Source organism: Pristis pectinata, chromosome 11 (genome assembly GCF_009764475.1).
Source record: "Pristis pectinata isolate sPriPec2 chromosome 11, sPriPec2.1.pri, whole genome shotgun sequence".
NCBI classification, from domain to species: Eukaryota; Metazoa; Chordata; class Chondrichthyes; order Rhinopristiformes; family Pristidae; genus Pristis; species Pristis pectinata.
The window spans coordinates 31880183-31899975 of record NC_067415.1 but is presented as its reverse complement, the minus strand read 5'-3'; the positions used below and the strand labels follow the sequence as shown (position 1 = coordinate 31899975).

General features: G+C 41.9%; 1 protein-coding gene across 2 annotated transcripts in view; it reads right to left on the bottom strand.

Annotated features, from left to right (window-relative positions):
* LOC127576225 (radixin) overlaps positions 1-19779 on the bottom strand; it is a 97277-nt gene extending 77498 nt beyond the window's left edge. The window contains exon 1 of one of the 2 annotated variants that reach the window (XM_052026665.1): positions 19628-19779. The gene's annotated coding sequence lies outside the window, so the exon portion shown is untranslated. Of the gene's footprint in view, positions 1-19618 lie in introns of both variants that reach the window. The other variant, XM_052026667.1, reaches the window with a different exon arrangement.
* Between the last annotated feature and the right edge of the window lie 14 nt (positions 19780-19793).

The window sequence follows — 19793 nt, the reverse complement described above, 5'->3', positions numbered from 1 at the left end:
TGGGTTAGTAAGTTTGCGGACGACACAAAGGTTAGAGGTGTTGTGGATAGTATGGAGGGCTGTCAGAGGTTACAGCGGGACATAGATAAGATGCAAAACTGGGCTAAGAAGTGGCAGATGAAGTTCAACCCAGATAAGTTTGAAGTGGTTCATTTTGGTAGGTCAAATATGATGGCAGAGTATGGTATTAATGGTAGGACTCTTGGCAGTGTGGAGGATCAGAGGGATCTTGGGGTCCGAGTCCATAGGACGCTCAAAGCAGCTGCACAGGTTGACTCTGTGGTTAAGAAGGCATATGGTGTATTGTCCTTCATCAATTGTGGAATCTAGGAGCCGAGAGATGCAGCTATATAGGACCCTGGTCAGACCCCACTTGGAGTATTGTGCTCAGTTCTGGTCACCTCACTACAGGAAGGATGTGGAAACCATAGAAAGGGTGCAGAGGAGATTTACAAGGATGTTGCCAGGATTGGGGAGCATGCCTTATGAAAACAGGTTGAGGAAACTCGGCCTTTTCTCCTTGGAGCGACGGAGGATGAGGGGGGACCTGATAGAGGTGTATAAGATGATGAGAGGCATTGATCGTGTGGATAGTCAGAGGCTTTTTCCCAGGGCTGAAATGGTTGCCACAAGAGGCCATAGGTTTAAGGTGCTGGGGAGTAGGTATAGAGGAGACGTCAGGGGTAAGTTTTTTATTCAGAGTGGTGAGTGCGTGGAATGGGCTGCCAGCAACGGTGGTGGAGGCAGATACGATAGGGTCTTTTAAGAGACTGTTGGATAGGTACATGGAGCTGAGAAAAATAGAGGACAATGGGTAAGCCTAGTAATTTCTAAGGTAGGGACATGTTCAACACAGCTTTGTGGGCCAAAGGGCCAGAATTGTGCTGTAGGTTTTCTATGTTTCTAAAAACAACACTTCAGTTGGGACCAAACTAGCAAATATAAACTCCACAAAACTTACTGATATTTTCACAATATGCTTTCACTTATAAAGCCCAAGATCTCATGTATTTAATTGATTGCTTTTTGTAAATCAGTTCTGCCACCTTCAATTTGTACACAAACTCTTCTAAGTTTCCCTATTTTTGAACTCTGAAGTTACATAATTGAGTATGTACTTTCTCTCCTTAGTCTTGATACTGAGATATATACTGTTCCACAAATTTCTGAGTTAGATTTCATTTGCCACACCAGCCCTCTTGCTACAGTTAAAATACAGAAGGCATATTTTACGAACATTTTTATTTTAAACAACTGAAATTCTGTAAAGTTACTTTAATAACACAGAAAAAGCTCAGAACAAACCCAATACAGACCAAATACAGATCAAAATTTTATTTATTTGGGATGTGGGCATCATTGACAAGGTCAGCATGCATTTCCCATCCCAAACTGCCTTTGAGAAGGTGATGATGAGGCACCTTCTTGATCCATTGCAGTCTTTCTGATACTGGTGGGTAAAAGTTCTAAGATTTAAAGCCAGTGATGATGAAGGAACAGCAATATATTTCCATGTGAGGATAATGCATGATTTGGAGGGGAACCTGCAGGCTGTAATGTTTTCATGCACAAGCTGCCTTTGTCCTAAGTAGTTGAAGTCACAGGTTTGGGAAGCAGTATCCTTGGCAAGTAACTGCAACCTGTTCTAGTACATAATGCAGCCACAGTGTACTGGCAGTGGAGAGAATGAATGTTTAGGTTGGTGTGATCAAGTGAGCTTTGTCTGGGATTGTGTCAAGTGTTTGAGTTTTGTCGAAGCTGCACTCATTCAGGAAAATGGAGAGTATTCCATCCCACTCCTGATTGGTGTCGTATAAATGGTGGGAAGGATTCAGGGTGCCAGGAGATGAGTCTCTTACCACAAAATACTCAGTCCCTGACCTGCTCTTGTGGCCACAGTATTTATGTGGCAGGTGTAGTTGTGTTTCTGCTCAATAATAACCCCCATGATATCAATGGTGGAAATGCCATTTAATATTGAGGGTAGGTGGTTAGACTCCCTTGATGGAGATGTTCATAGCCCAGCACTTTTATGGCACAGAAGTCACTATTTATTAGTCCATGCCTGTATGTTGCCTTGAACTTGATGCTTGTAGGCATGAACTGCTTCATTTGCTGAGGAACTGAGAATGGAATTCAGCATTGTGTATTCATCAGTAGGCAACTGCACTTCTGATCTTATGATGGAAGGAAGATCATTGATGAAGCAGGTGAAGATGGTTGGGCCTGGGAAAATGCCCTGAGGAACTCCTACAGTGATATCCTGGAACTGATATACCTCCTAAAACTATCTTCCTTTGTGCAGACATTGGAGTGTTTTCTCCTTGATGACCATTGATTTCAGTATTACCACAGATCTTTGATACCACTCATTAAAGTGGCTTGCTGCTAATCCTGTCATTCAGATGCCACTCTACAGGAAAAAACAGCAATTTTATTACCAAGTTTGTATAGTCTCATAAAGAAAGAATCTTTTAACTGTCACAGTAAATTTCAGTCATTGTTTCACAAATAAAAGACTATTTTGACTCAATTATGTAGTTCATAGACATTTAGCTCCTGAAGGTTCTAATGAAACTCATTGTCATTGGTGATAAAACTCTGTGAGAGAAACTATTATGGAAGATTTGCTTATGCTATGATATAATCAGCAACATATTACTCATATGCTGTGTGGGAGTATAAAAGTTGGTAGGATGAGTGTGGGCTGCAAAGAATGAAATAATCATATGTTCATTTATAGTTGGGTTAAATGATGATCCTGGAATGGATTTCAACAATGATTTGTAATTCAAATACAATTTGGCTTGTATTAAAAAAATCTATAATACTGCTTTAGTCACTCAAACAATGCCTTTTACTGTCATCTCAGTGTGTAATTCTCACTATTAATTTCTTGTCTGCTGGATAAAGGCTTCTTTCATACTACATCAAGAACTACTTGCTGATATACTTCACATAATGAGATGTAATACTTTGAGAGTTTTTTTTAAATATATGTAGGACATGCCTTCTTCTCATTACTACCTTTGGGGAGGAGATACAGGAGCCTGAAGACCCACACTCAACAATTCAGAAACAGCTTCTTCCCCTCCACCATCATATTTCTGAACGGCCTATGAACCCATGAACACTGCCTAGTTATTTCTTGTTTTTGCAATATTTATTTATTTTTGTAATTTATAGTAATTTTTATGTCTTTGTATTGTAATGCTGCTGCAAAACAACAAATTTCACATCATATAAGTCAGTGATAATACATCTGATACTGATTTTGAAAATAAATCTTAGTTAATTGATACCCAAATACAGAAACTATGAAATCTCCAGCAAAACCAGTGGCTGGCAAAATGGAATTGTTTAATTTGGCTTTAAATCTGCTGCCTTGGTATTCCCTGTGGAAAAATAGATGAAAGGAAATTTCTACTGATTGCCAGAAAGGAGTTGTCGACATTTTGGGTTGAAACCCTGCATGAGAATGTTAAGGAGAGAATGGATTAAAGACAAGGCACAATAAATCATAAAGCCCAAAAATCTGATTGTGTAGCACTTTCTTTCCAGCGCTACATAAATATCATTTCTGTGTTGGATCATGCCATGACAGCAACCTGACCAGAAACTATTGGTCAGGATTTACACCTGCTCTGATGTTTCTTCCAATCAATACCTTCCTCCTGGGAGGGTTCTGCATTTAGATACCTAGCTTATCTTTTAGCCCAGTCTTTACATTTCTCTTCAGATGGGCATCATCAAACTTCCAGGGAGAGAACCACCTATCTTTGTGGGAAGAGAAGGCCCTGTTTCTCTTCACACAGATATGGCCTGACCTGCTAGGTATTTCCAGTATCTCCTGTTTTTGTTTTAGATTTCCAGCATCTGCATTTTTTTTATTTTCAGCCACCTATCTTTGTCATCCTCTCAGCAGCAGTCAATTTCAGCAGCAGAATGCAGCAATTGTGACGTCTCACAGTTCCAGTAAGCTGCTTTTTCACTCCTTTCCTTTCTTTTTGCTCCATTTACACCTCCTCCACACAGATTAGCAGCCATTAATGAGCCTTCAGCACCCTTTTCAAATTGACACAAATTTGTGTCATCAATCTTCTTGTAGTCTCCACCTTATCACAGGTGTATCATTTTTTGTCCCCATTCTCCATGATCACCCCGCACTCTGTCACCTTGGTCTGGCAGTGTCTATAAGTTCTTGGCACCTGTCAAGCCCACCTCACCTGGAGTCTATTAGAACTGAGCCAAACTTTGAGTGGCTTCTGGATCTTTTCACTGCCTAGTGCCGTGATTCTCTGAAACACACTGTCCCTCAGTCTAACTCAATTCAATTAATAATTGTGATCATATTAATAACTATGGACCCAACTCTCTAAACGGGCAATACAACAATTTATCTCCCTCCTAACTTGGAAAGTCAGTTTTTCATCTTCAAAGGAAAGGGCATAACATATTTCCAAAACACATGCTCATCTATAGCAGACTGATTTGTTGCAGTATCAATGATCAATAAGATCGCTATTGCTTCATTGTTATTAGCTTCCTCTTCTGGTGTACAGTAGATTTTATTTATAGAACAAAGAACAGTACAGCTCAGGAACAGGCTCTATGACCCATTATGCCTATGCCGACAATGATACCAATCTAAACTAATGACATCTGCATGCACAGGATCCATATCCCTCTATTCCCAGCCTGTTCATTTGTCTGTCTAAATGCTTCTTAAATGTATTTGCTTCCACCACTACCCCTAACAGCATGTTCCAAGCATCTACCACTCTCTGCATATAAAAAAAATTGCCTGGTAAACTTCCTTTAAACTTTCCCCTTCTCACTTTAGATCTATGCCCTCTAATATTTGATATTTCCATCCTGATCATCTACCCGCTCATAATTTTATATACCTCTATTAGGTCACCCCTCAGCCTCCTGTGCTCGAACAAAGACAATCTGAGTTTATCCAACCTCTCCTTATAAGCTAATGCTCTCCAATCCAGGCAACATCCTGGTGAACCTCTCCTGCAGCCTCCAAATCCTTCCTATAATGTGGCAACCAGAACTGCACACAATACTCCAAATGTGGACTAACCAAAGTTAGATACAGCTCCAGCATAACTCGCCAATTTTTATACTCAATACCCCAACTGATGAAGGTAAGCATGCCATACACCTTCTTCACCACCTTATCCGCTTGCATTGCCACTTTCAGGGAACAATGGATTTGCATCCCAAGATCCCTCATCAATGTGGACATCAAAGTGGACATCAATGCTCCAAAGGGTCTTTAAAAACAGAGATCTTTAAAAAAAAATGTAAAGGTTTTAATAAAATGAATACAGAAAGAATACTTCAAGTTATGGAGGGGCCATCAAATAGGATCATCACCAAGAAAACCAACAAGGAATTTAGAAATGTCTTTATACCAAGAATAGTGAGAATGTAGAACTCAGATACTGGCTGAAGCAAATAGTATACTGTAGAAGGGACTAGGTTACGCTGCAAGATTTACATAAAGAAGAAGGGAGGCTTGAGCTGAACATAAATGTTGCTATGTTTCTGTTCCATTTATCCAATACAATCCTGTGTAAAAATCTTTTGTTTAAAAGTGTTTTTAAGTGTTTTCATTTTTTTGTTTTTTATTTTTTTAAGGTATTTTAAGTTCTTTTGATATGAATCTTCATATCCAATGTGTCAAATACTTCAGGGCACTTCCAGGCAGTGTTTTAGCACCTCAATGAATTGGTCTATCATATTTTTTCTGGTAACATGGCCTTCACAATATGCATGTTGCTCTTGTATTTCTGGATTTTGCATCCGTCCAGTAGTCACCCTTTTGTTCATCATGGTAGTTCAATTACAGATCAAAGAGTGGACAGCTGCAAAATGAACAAATGTGACCACAGTCAGGCTACTAGGCACTGACCTGCAAAAATCACACACCAGCTGGTAAAATATGCTATAGCTAGTCTTGTCGGAGAATGAGAGAATAGAAGTGAAGACTCAAAAGATGGTTCAAGGAATAGCTAAGATTTTCTTAAATTTTATAAATAGGTATTAATGAAAGAATGTGGGTGTCATTGGAAGGCTGGCACTGTGTTTTTGAGAAGGCAGGGGCCAGCTGTCTTCTTGAGTTCCTGCAAGTTAGGTGGAGTTTCTCCCACTGTGTTCCTATGTAAGGAATTTCATGACTTTATCCATGGATGATGAAGAAACAGCTTAGGTCAAGTCGGTATATGACTTGATGGGAAACCTGATGGTGTTGGTGTTCCCATTCCCCCGAGATGCTGCTGAAGAAGCTTTATGAGTTACTGCAGTGTAAGGGGCTGCTTTGCAAAAGACCATTTAGAAATAATCTTGTGATCAATTTTTATCAAATAAAATTACTTTGTAGTAGTAATGGCAATGATTCACATTCATACCTTATCAAAACTTATGAAACCTTCTCTGGAATTCAAAATTTAAGTCCTAGATCTGCTGGAATCCAGCATCCCAATTCCATAAACATTGATTCTAAGAAAACCCAGGCCTACCCTTATCTCCAAGATGTTTAAAGCTTGGCCATTGTTCTGGAGCAGCTACCTGTATGTTCCCTTAACGAGCATGATAATGTTCAGTTCATTCTATCACAAAAATACAAAAAAATAGGAGTGGGAGTATGATCATGGCTGATCTATGCTGGCCTCAACTCCTCTTCAGTGCCATTTCTCCACATTGGTCTATTCCTTAATCTATCAAATAGTTATCCACCTCCACTTTAAATACTTCTAATGAACCAGCTTCCACTGCCTGGGATAGAGAATTCCAGAGATTCACCACACTCTGTGAGAAATTTCTATGTACCTCTGTTTTAAATGACCAGCCCTTGTGGTTATGTTGCCTTGTTCGAAAGTGTCTCACTAGTAAAAACATCCCAACGTCTACCCCGTCAAGTCCCCTTAGGATCTTATTTGATTTTATAACTTATATGACATTTAGTTTCCCAAATTTTATTGATAGGTTGGTGTGGATTTCTCACACCTGCAAAATTCTGCTAGGGAAAGATTAAAAGTGTAAAGGAATCTGAAAAAATACAATTGTGCAAATGGTTATTTTATCTACAATTTGTTGTTCACCGGATTACCAGGAAGTCCCCGGACTACAAACGAGTTCCGTTTTTGAGTCTGTTCATAAGTCGAATTTGTATGTAAGTCGGAACAGTTACGTACACTTCACATCTAGCGTCAATTAGTCAAATGTTTGTCTTAGTATATAGTATATATTTTTACCTAAAACATCATAAATATAATAATGCAGTAATAATAATAAATGTAACTACATAATAAATGTAACCAAATTATCAATAGCCTTTCCATTTCGATAATTAAACCACTGCGTTGCTTAGTGATAATTGTCGCTTTCATTGGGACAGAGCCTTTTACATACTCCATTACTCTCCCCTTGTCCTTTCTAATTGTCCCAATCGTTGACCGACTGTAGCCTAATGCTTTTCCAATGTTTGTTGGCATTTCACCTCTCTCTGAACACTTTACTATTTCCACTTTCATTTCAATCGTGATCGTTTTCCTTTTCTTCGATGCATCACCATCACTTGCATCAGATTTACGCTTTGAAGCCATGATTACGGCGTGGCGTTGTTCTCCCTCGGGCCGATGGACCGCTTAAAACGCGCAGTGTTTTGAACATTGTGCAAAGTAGTCCACCCTTTCGTCAGTACGAACCATTGTGTGTAACTCAATTTTTTAAAATAATAGGCTTTACGGAGGTTTGTTCGTAAGTACGGGCATTCGTAAGTCGGGCGTTCGTAACCCGGGGACTTCCTGTATTGCAAAACAAGGCAAAAATTTGTGCAGCGTTCTGCACTTATTTCACTCTGGTAAGGTGGAACAATATGCCTTAATAACTACCGCCCAGTGGCTCTGACATCCACCATCATGAAATGCTTCGAGAGGCTGGTCATGGCACGCATCAACTCCAACCTCCCAGACAATCTCGACCCACTACAATTCACCTGCTGAATACTGCTGAAACAGGTCCATGGCAGACCCATCTCCCTGGCCCTACACACATCTCTGGAGCATCTGGAGTGTGAAGACACCTATGTTAGACTATTGTTTATTGACTACAGCTCCACCTTCAATACTATAATTCCAAGCAAACACATCTCCAAACTCTTTGACCTGCAACTCAACACCTCCCTTTGCAACTGAATCCTTGACTTCCTGACCAACAGAGGGCAATCAGTAAGAACAGGCAGCAACACCACTGCTACGATTATCCTCAACACTGCTGCCCCACAATGCTGTGCCCTCAGCACCCTACTTTACTCCCTATACACTCAAAAACGTGTGGCCAGATTCTGCGCTAACTCCATCTACAAGTTTGCAGATGACTCCACGGTAGTGGGCTGAATCTCAAATAACGATGAGTCAGAGTATAGGAAGGAGATAGAGAACCAGTAGCATGGTGTCATGACAACAGCCTTTCCCTCAATATCAGCAAAAGTGCCAGTCATTGACTACAGGAAGAGGAGTGGTGCACCTGTTTACATCAATGGCGCTGAGGCTAAGAAGGTTGACAGCTTCAATGTCTTAGGAGTGAATATCAGCAATAGCCTGGCCTAGTCCAACCACATAGATGCCATGACCAAGAAAGCACACCAGCACCTCTACTTCCTCAGGAGGTTAAAGAAATTTGGCATGTCCCCTTTGACCCTCATCAATTTTTATCAATGCACCATAGAAAGCATCCTACTTAGATGCATCATGGCTTGGTATGGCAATTGCTCTGCCTGTGACCGCAAGAAACTACAGAGAGTTGTGGACACAGTTCAGCACATCACAGAAACCAGCCACCCCCTCCATGGACTCTTGTCTACACTTCTCCCTGTCTTAGTAAAGCAGACAACATAATCAAAGACCCCACCCACCCTGACATTCTCTATTGGCCCCCCCTCCTATCCGGCAGAAGATTCAAAAGCCCGAAAGCAAGTACCACCAGGCTCAAGAACAGCTTCTATACCACTGTTATAAGACTATTTAACGATCCCCTAGTACGATATGATGGACTCTTGACCTCACAATCTACCTCGTTATGACCTTGCATCTTATCGTCTGCCTGCACTTTCTCTGTAACTGTAACACCTTATTCTGACCTCCCCTTTCCTTTGTGCTACCTCAATGCACTGATGCGATGAAATGATCTGTATGGATGGCATGCAAAACAAAGTTTTTCACTGTACCTCAGTACGTGACCATAATAAACCAATTTACTAATATTTCACACTTCCTTATGACATAGAAGAAGGCTATTTCAGCTCATCACCAGCTCACAAAGCATAGTTCATTTCTGCCTTCTACACATATGCCAAAACCCAGGTTCATTGTCTTATAGTGATAACAGGGCAAGAGATCCCCTTCACTCCCAAGGGTGCCAATCTTTCAGCAATCCCCCCGCAATCTTGTCAAATTTCAGGGCTCCATGTATATTAGATGCTTCTTATTTTAAAATAACGGTTTGCCATTTCTTTCTTTTAATTATAAAAATGGTTTTCCTTCAAAGTTACATCACCCATTAAAAATAATTCATCAAAACTACCATCATAGTGGAATTATTAAGAAAGGTGAGCTCAACTTAATTTATAGAAACATTCTGAAAACCCTTATCCAAATATATCTGTACGTTCACGATGATGACTGAAAAAATTGTAATTGCATTAGCGATTCTGTTTCATTATTTTCTCACAACATAGTAGTCCATATCTATGCAAGCTCTCACAGCATTCTCATCAGTCCCATTGCCCCACTTTTTTTTTACCTACAGACCCAAGGCACGTTTGGTGAACTGGATCCAAAATTAGTTGGGTGATAGGAGGCAGAGGGTAGTGGTGGATGGGTGTTTTTTTTTACTGGAAATCTGTAACAAGTGGTGTACCACAGGGATCGGCACTGGTAATGTAGTTTGTAAGATATATGAATGACTTGGATGAGAATGCAGGGGGTATGATTAATAAGTTTGCAGACAACACAAAAATTGGTAGAGTCATAGATAAGGAAGATGGTGGATCATAGGTCAACTGGCGAGTTGGGGGGAGCAGTGGCAGATGCAACATAATCCACACAAGTGTGAGGAAATGCACTTTGGAGGTAGGACTCAAGGACTCAGAGTAAATCAGATTCAGATTTATTATCACTAACACATAATGTGAAATTTATTGTTTTGCAGCAACATAAATGGCAGGGACATTAGGAGTGAGTGTTCGTGTATAGAGGGATCCTGGGGCACATAGCTCCCTGAAAATGGTGACACAGGTGGATAGGGAAGTGAAAAAGGCATTTGGTATGATTGCCTTCATAAGCTGAGGCATTGAGTATGAAAGTAGGGACGGCATGTTGCAGTTATGTGAAACATTGGTTAGACTGTATTTAGAGTATCATGTACAGTTCTGGTTGCCACAATACAGGAGCAATAGTGAGAGTGCAGGAGGCATTCACCAGGATGTTTCCTGGAATGGAAGGCTGTAGTTATGAGGAAAGATTGGATAGGTGGGGTTTATTCTCACTAGAACATAAGAGGCTGAGGGGTGATCTTACAGAGGATTACAAAATTATGAGGGGCATAGATAGGCAGAATCTTTTTCCCAGGGCAGGAGAATCTAGAACTAGAGGGCACAGGTTTCAGGTGAGAGGGGAGAAATTTAAAGATCTGAGGGGTAAGATTTTCACATAGGGTAGTGAATATTTGGAACAAGCTGCCAGAGGAGGTAGTGGAGGCAGATACTATTACAACATTTAAAGGCACTTGGACAGATATTTGGAAAATGAAATGAGGGATACAGGTCTAATGTGGATGTATGGGATTAGATAGGCATCACCATCAGCATGGGTGGGGTGGGCTGTAAGGACCTGTTTTTGTGCTGTACATTTCTGAGACCCTATGATCTATGATTCTAACCTATTCTCATCAGCAGGTCTAATTACCCAGAAATCTGGTTTGGAGAAGGCAGAAGATGCAGCAAGAATTGGCTGGAGCAAATAGCCAAGATGAAACAGAAACTGGAATGCGGGAGCAGTGCTCCCTCTTGATTGCAAAAAAGAACCTAGTCTTCAAGTATGAATTGCTCTAGGTGTTGCTGAAAGTGGAGCAGGTGCGGCCCGTACCCACTCCTGTGCGGTGGCAAACACCCAGGCTATCTTCCAAAATGAATCACGTCCACAACATCCTGATGCATAGGTCTCTGGAGAGAGAGCAGAAAAATATACCCAAGATAGTCTTCATCTCGATGGCCACCTTTGAGTGCAGCTGCATCAAGCTCTGCCTAGAGTCTGGGAACATAAATCCAAAGTGTCACTACGTGCTGAGGTTCTACCCATCCCTGGTGTTGTGAAGGATGGCCCTGACCTTGTTGCCGTGGAATATTCCATTCAGTTGGAGATGTCCCTTGTGGAAGAGTTTCCACAGAAAAATACCTTTGACCACATCAATCAGTGTTTGCTCCAAAGTGTCTTGTGTCTCTACCGTCTTCTTCTCCTACTCTGCAGGAGAAGACAGTGGAGACACAAGAGACTGCAGATGCTGGAATCTGGAGCAACAGACAATCTGCTGGAGGAACTCAGCAGGTCGAGCAGCATTTGTCGGGGGGGGGGGGGGTGGGGGGGGAGGGGAGGGTGGAGGAAGAAGGAATTGTTGACATTTTGAGTTGAAATCCTGCATCAGGACTCCTGATGCAGCGTTTCAACCCAAAAGAAGATGGTGGATCTTGCTGAATGATTCCTTTCGCACAGTCATCAACAAACCTCTCAAGTAAACAGCTAGACTTCACTTGGCTAGTAGTGAGAAGGAGCTTGCCTATCAGTTCCCTCATGCACAACCAGAGTCTCAATCCCACTGGCACTCTCCCCTCGAAGTGGCTATGCTACAGACGAGACCATCACTCAAATCCTTGTGCACTGTATGTTTGCCAAGAAGATCTGGAAAGGGACACGGACTTCTTTGTCAAAGTTCATCTTGAGCAGCTGCACAACAGAGGACTCTATGCTCTACACACTGTTCCCAGGAACACACATTGAGACAAACAATGACTGCTGCTGGAAAATCATCAACTCAGTCAAAGATATGGGTTGCTCTGCCTGAAGCTTGATGCCTTCCAATGCAAGGAAAAGTCTGCAACTAAATGTTGCAGACTGGCAGACTTGTTGGCGCAAGATTATATGTTGAGGAATGTACTGAAGCTTGGTTCAGCCACCACAAAGGCTCTATGGGGAAAGGCCACAGTATAGCATCCTCCTGTCACTGACCACTGGGGGACTAGGCCCGTGCAAAAGCTTCTCAAACATGTTGACATTTTGTAAATAATGTAAGCAAATGTCATGAAAAGCTTGGTACAGTAAACGATGAAATGTCCCCTTTTATATGACTGTATATCTTAAGAATAAAGTATATTTTGGGAAAAAAACTATGCCTTTTATACTTATGTGTATCAAGGAGAATGGCGGAACAATAATTTTACAATATAATCTAAAAAGCAAATGAAAGTAAAACAATTCAATACACTATTTTGAATTTCGACTGAGCTATCCTATCAAGACTTGAAGTACTTTGGCAAATGAAATCATGGAATTGACTGTATTTTTTAAATGTGTGTTTATGACTATATACTTCAGGGGAGGCCAAACCTGGAGCTGCAAGCAATAAAATTCAGTAGCTTAAGATCACAAGACATCTGTAATTTCTACAAAAGTATTTTTATTGCTAACACTTCACTTTTAAAATTTACGGAAAAACAAAGAACCCACACTGACTGCATCATGGCTACTTACTGCCAGTCTCTATCCTACTCACTACTCTTTTAGAAATTAGAATGTGTATTGGTTGCTGAAGTTAGTGGCTGGTTGCAAAACTGCAGTCACATCTGCAATTATTTTCTTAACAAGTTCTCCGTCAAAACTTGGACATATTATGACCACTCTTCTATGAAATAACAAAATTAGCTTTGTTTGTTCCTTCTTACTGTTTTACTTTAGACATGATTATAATGTGGTTATCTTGCACTTCTTTGTTCTGATCCAGGATATTAAATCGAAAAGTCCTTGTAAAGACAAAAAATGCTGGAAAAACTCAGCAACATCTGTGGAAGGAGGAACAATTATTGTTTTGGGTCTGGGACTCTTCATTGGAACTTTCTAGGTCCCAGACCTGAAATGTTAATTGTTTCTCTTTCCATAGATGCTGCCGGACCTGCTGACTCTCTCCAGCATGTTGTTTTAATCCCAGATTTACAGCATCTGTAGTTTTTTTTAAATTTTTGATTCACTTTGTGATTATATTTCAAGTTTCTCATTTTGTTATGGGTGAACAATGCTTTGCAACATACGCAGAGCTGTTTGCCATTTTTAAACAGTGAATACAAAATCTTCTTTCCCTTCTGGCTTAAAAATTCAATTTTCTTCCTCATATCTGCATCATTTACAATTCCATGTAGGACTACTAATGCTTAAACCTCATGAGTTATGAAGACATACAGATCCAGAATTCTATAAAAATATTTTGCAGAAAAATTACAAGCACATCATGTGTGTTCATCACCATGCTGAATAGAGACTGATGTTATAGTCTAATAACCTTTCATACAGTGCATAGTTTATGGCCTATCTCCTGAGGTTAAAAGTCAGCACACACTGGACATCATAGCTCTGCACCTCCACACATACCTTCCCAATACGTGTCAGTTAGAGACAACATGTGAGATGTTGTATCCATGCACCACTCTCCTACTCCAATACAAGTATGATGAAGGTAGAGCACTAAATGTGTTTGGTGTGAATCCCAGAGAGCTACTTACCCCGAAACTAAGAGTTGCATGTGGCTCAGGACAAGTGGTTTGGCCACTCTTGGTGTAATCTGTAGTATCTGTGTCACAATTTATTATGAATATTACATTTTTATTGCCCAGTGAATAGTCTAACAGTGTTCTAATTGTTTTATTTTCTTTGTTTTGGAATTGGAAAATCCAGAATTGTTTAACCAGTACACTGTGGCATACTCTTTCCTTGTTTGAGAGTAGGGGTTCAGAAGATCTGCTGCCAGCCCTCTATTAATTTCACTGTAACTGGCTGCTGGGAGGTACTTGAAAAAGCTGAAGGGGCCCTGCTTTTACCTCCTTTTCTGTGAGAAAATTGCTTGATCTTTGGGAGTTTTCCAGTGACCCATGATATCCTAGCAAAGAAGATCATTGAAGTTAACACTATATTTTCAAGATGAACATATATCTTTACACTTCATCATTTCATTTTATCTATCTAGAAAGTTTCTTATATTCATTTGTTTTATGCAAAATTGAATCTAGAAGTTGCATAGCCATGACATCCATCCAAGTGAAATGCCCCAATTCTCTATATCAGGGGAAGACCACAAACACCGGGCACGTATAATTATTTTTGCCACAGCCAAAAGCACCATCCATCTATCAAATTAGCTTTTGATACATTTTATATGCAATAATTTAGATCATAACAATAGGTATTATTAAATTATTTTCCACATAAATTTAATTTATTCAGTCACACCATGTGAAAAGTACACAGAACCATTACTGTAGAATACAGCTTAAACCATGTGGAATCAAAACCACAGTTTCTAAATTTTGAAATCAAACCTGCAAACACAATTTCTGAATTTGCATATGGTACCAAATTGGGGAATAGTCAAGACTGAGGAGGACATTAACAACATGCAAAATGGATAAATTAAGTTTAATACAGATAAATGCAAAGTAGTACATCTTGTTATGAAGAACAGGGAGGCCACTTATTACATGGAAGGTGCAAATCCAGGTGGAAGAGGGGAATGAGTGCACCAGTTGAGTATACGTGCACCAGACTCTAAAGGTTACACCACAGGTTGGCAAGCCATTAAAATCTGTAATTCATGCAGAGGATTAATTTCTAGACAGATAGAATTGAAAAATGGGGAAGTTATTATGCTCAACTTTTATTGAACTTTGTTTAGACCACACTAACTATATTGCATACAGTTCTGGCCACCATATTATAAGAAAGATACAGAGCTATCCCGGAGATTGCAGAGATTTACAAGGATGGTGCCAGAAATGTGAGAGTATACACAGCAGAAAAAGATGAACATACTAACTCCTTTTTCTGCTTGAGAAAAGGCTGAGGGGTAATGTAATAAAATCCTTAAAATTGTAAAAGATTTTGATGAATGGATACAGAGAGATTGTTTCCATTTTGAGGAGGAACATAACTGGAGGCCATCGATATCAAGAAACCCAATTGTATATTCAAAAGAAATGTCTTTACACAAAGAGTGGCAACAAAGTAGACCTTTCACCCACAGGAAGTGGTTGAAGTAAATGAAATAGATGCAAGTAAAGAGAGGCTGGAGAGGCAGATGGAGGAAAGCAAATGGACTGTCAGGCTGATAGAATTAGAAGAGGTAAAATGTGAGAGCAACATAAATGTCAATGTGGACTGTGGTTGGACCAATTGACCTGTATCTGTAATGTAATTCCTTAGCAAATAGGCAATCTTACTGAAGCGCAAGATTCTGAGGGAACTTGATAGGATCGATGGTGTGCAGATGTTTTCCTTTGTACAATAATCTAGAAATAGGGAGCAAGTTTTCAGAGTAAAGGAATGGCCGCTTAAGATGTTGATAGAAAATTTCTTCCTTCGAAGGGCTATGAATCATTGGAATTCTCAACACCAGAGAGCAGTGGATGATGAGTCATCAAATATATTCCAGAATATAAGAAGTAAAACATAAAAAATAGGAGTAGTACCATACCAATAGGTCCCTTGAGCCTGCTCTGCTATTTAAGATCGGCAATTGATCTTCCACCTCAACACCATTTCTCTGCAATATCCCATATCCCTGATTCCTCTAATACCCAGAAATTTTAGTGATCTCAGCTTTCAATGCAACAATTGACTTGTTCTCCACAATGATTGTTCATTCCAAAGATTCACCAACTTTTGGGTAAAGAAATTACACCTCACTTCAGTTCTAAATGGCCTTCCCCTAATTTTGTGACTGTGATCCCTAGATCTAGTCATCTCAGCTAAGGAAGACATCTTCTCTGTATCTACCCCATTGAGCTCTCTAAGAATTCTGCATATTTTAAAGTCAGCTCTCATTCTTCCAAAGACTAAAGAATAGAGGCTTAGCCTACTCAGTCTCCTCAAATGACAACCCAGGAATCAGTCTGATGGATCTTCACTATAGTCCCTCCTTAGCAAATATAAACTTGTTTAGATAAAGAGAAACACACACAAAATGCTGGAGGAACTCAGCAGGTCAGGCAGCATCTACACAGGGAAATAAACAGTCGACATTTCAGGTTGAGACCCTTCATCAGGATTGGAAAGGAAGAGGGAAGAAGACAGAATAAGGTGGTCAGGGGAGTGGGAGGGGCACAGGCTGGCAGGTGATAGGTGAGTCCAGGTGAGAGGGGGAAGGTAGGTGAGTGGGGGGAGGGAGAGATGTAATAAGCTGGGAGGTGATAGAAGAGGCAAAGGGCTGAAGTGGGGAATAAATGGGTAGGTCATGAGGACAGGAGAAGGGGAAAGAGGTGAGGGAGCCACTGAAATGAGGGAAGACAAAGTGGGGGGAAGGAGGGAGGAAAAAAGTGGGGGGAAGAAGAGGGGAGCGTTTACCAGAAGTTAGAGAAATCAATGTTGAGACCATCAGGTTGGAGACCACCAAGGCAGAATATGACGTGGTGTTCTTCCAACCTGCTTCTGGCCTCAACGTGGCAGTAGAGGAGGCCATGGATAGACATGTCAGTATGGGAGTGGGAAGTGGAATTGAAGTGGGTGGCCACCAGGAGATACTTGCTTTTCCAGCAGACAGAACAAAGGTGCTCAATGAAATGGTCACCCAACCTGCGTTGGGTCTCACCAATGTACAGGACGCTGCACCAGGAGCACTGGATGCAATAAATGACATCCTTAGATTCACAGGTGAAGCACTGCCTCACCTAGAAGGACTGTCGAGGGCCCTGACTGGTGGTGAGGGAGGAGGTGTAGGGACAGGTGTAGCACTTTATATGGTTGCAGGGATAAGTGCAGGGAGGGTCATCACTGGGGAGGGATGAGTGGACAAGGGAGTCACGGAGAGAGCGATCCCTGTGGAATGTGGGGGGGGGGGACAGGAAGATGTGCCTGGTGATGGGATGGGATCCCGTTGGAGGTGGCAGAAGTTACAGGGAATGTGTTGGATGCGGAGGTTCGTGGAGTAGTAGGTGAGGACAAAGGGAAAACTGTCACGTTGGCGGGGGGGGGGGGGGAGATGGGGTGAGGGCAGACGTGTGGTGGGAAATGGAGGCAATGAGGGTGAGGGCAGCATTGATGGTGGTGGAATGGAAACCCTGTTTACTGAAAAAGGACATCTCAGATGTCCTGGAATGGAAAGTCTCATCATGGGGACAGATGCAGCAGAGGCAGAGGAACTGGGAGAAGGGGACAGCATCCTTGCAAGGGACATGGTGAGAAGAGGTGTAGTCAAGGTAACTGTGGGAGTCAGTAGGTTTGTAAAGAATGTCTGTGATTAATCAGTCTCCAGAGATAGAGACAGAGACATCCAGAAAGGGGAGAGAGATGTTGGAGATGGACCAAGTAAATCTGAGGGCAGGGTGGAAGTTAGAGGCAAAGTTGATGAAATTGATGAGCTCAGCACGAGTGCAGGAAGCAGCCCCAATGCAGTTGTCTACGTAGTAGACAAAGAGTTGGAGAGCGTTACCAGTGTAGACTTGGAACATGGACTGTTCTATGTAGCCGATGAAAAGGCAAGCATAGCTGGTACTCATGGTTGCACCTTCGGTTTGGAGAAAGTGGGAGGAGCCAAAAGAGAAATTGCAGTGGTGGAGGGGAACTGGTTGGGTCTGTTGTCGAGAAAGAGGCGGAGAGCCTTAAGCCTTCCTGATGGGGGATGGAAGTGTACAGGGGCTAGACATCCATAGTGAAAATGAGGCGGTCAGGGCCGGGGAACTGAAAGTTGTTGAAGTGATGGAGGACACGTGAAGTGTCACAGATGAGGGTGGGAAGGAACTGGACCAAGGGGGACAAAATGGAGTCAAGATACGAGAACGAGTTCAGAGGGGCAGGAGCAGGCAGAAACAATAGGCCTACAGGGGCAGTTAGGTTTGTGGATTTTGGGTAGGAGATAGAAAAGGGCAATGCGGGGTAGGGGAATTATGAGGTTGGAGGCTGTAGAGGGGAGATCTCCAGAGGTGATGAAGTAAAGAGAAAATAGTACGCAATATCCAGGTGGGGTTCAGCTAGGCCCTACATTAATGTATTAAGACAGTTTTACTCAAATCCTCTTGCAATAAAAGCTAACATACCATTTGCCTTCCTAATTTCCTAGTAGATTTGCATGTTAGCTTACAGTGACAAATCCAGACCATGGGTGCTGTCTGTGTGCCCTGTGATCACTTGGATTTCTACCAGGTGTTCCAGTTTTTTCCCAAATCTCAAGCACATGCTGGTAGGTTAATTGACTCCTGTAAATTACTCGTCAGTAAAGTAAGTGGCAAAAGAATCAAAAGGGGAGTTGATGGGCACATGTTTGTGAGAAAGAGAGAGAATAAATTGCAGAGCTCTATGGAAATAAGAGGAGGAAATGGGACTTTTGGGATTGCCGTTGGGAGTCAGCATGGGTCTAATGGGCAGAATAGCCTCCTTCTGTGCCATATTAAGTAAATAAGTTCTGATCATGCTTAGTCAGTTTCAGTGCTTGGCCCACATCATCTGCATCCCTTTGCAAGAATTCCGCCTTAGACCCCCTTAAGGGCAAATGATTTCTGAGAAGATTCAGGACATCCACAAAGCTTCTGGAAATACAAGTGTAATATCCTTACCAACTCATGGGAAATCCTGGTTCAACACCACTTAAAGTGATGGAGAAGCATCTGACCATAAGACATAGGAGTAGAATTAGGCCATCTGGCCCATCCAGTCTGCTCCATCATTGGATCATGGCTGATTTATTTTTCCCTCTCAACCCCATTCTCCTGCCTTCTCCCCGCAGCCTTTGATGCCCTTGCTCATCAAGGACCTATCAACCTCCGCTTTAAATATACCCAATGACTTGGCCTCCACAGCCGTCTGTGGCAATGAATTCCACAGATTCACCACCTTCTGGCTAAAGAAATTCTTGCTCATCTCCGTTCTAAAGGAACATCCTTCTACTCGGAGGCTGTGCTCTCTGGTCCTAGACTCTCCCACTGCTGGAAACATCCTCTCCACGTCTACTCTATTCAGGTCTTTCAATATTCGGTAGGTCTCAATGTGAAAGCACTTCAGTGTGACGGTCAGGAGCAAAGCACACCAAGCGCGAACAGCAGACGTGCACAATAATTTAGTCCAGTCAACTTTCTTTCCCCGTTCCCCCCGCCCCCGCCAAATGCATGGATCATTAGCCATCTCAGTAGTCATCTTGGATCTCGAAGGACTGGCAATGAGAAGAACGATGTGCTAGGTGCTGCAAGACTTGTCCTCACATTGATTTTGAGGACAAAATCTGCCCATCACTAGACACACGGTACCCTAAAATATTTAGTTAATACTGGAAATAAATAGGCTTTTGAACGGCAGATTACCTACAGTACCTCCACACCAAGTCTCAGCGATGAACCTCCCCTGAGGCCGGCGAGCTCCAAACGACACCCCACCCCGCTCCGCTCGCTCCCGCTCCCGCCGGCGACGCGCTCCAACCGACGCCTCACTCCCGCTCCCGCCGGCGGCGCGCTCCGGGCCTCCCAAAGCGGGTGACGT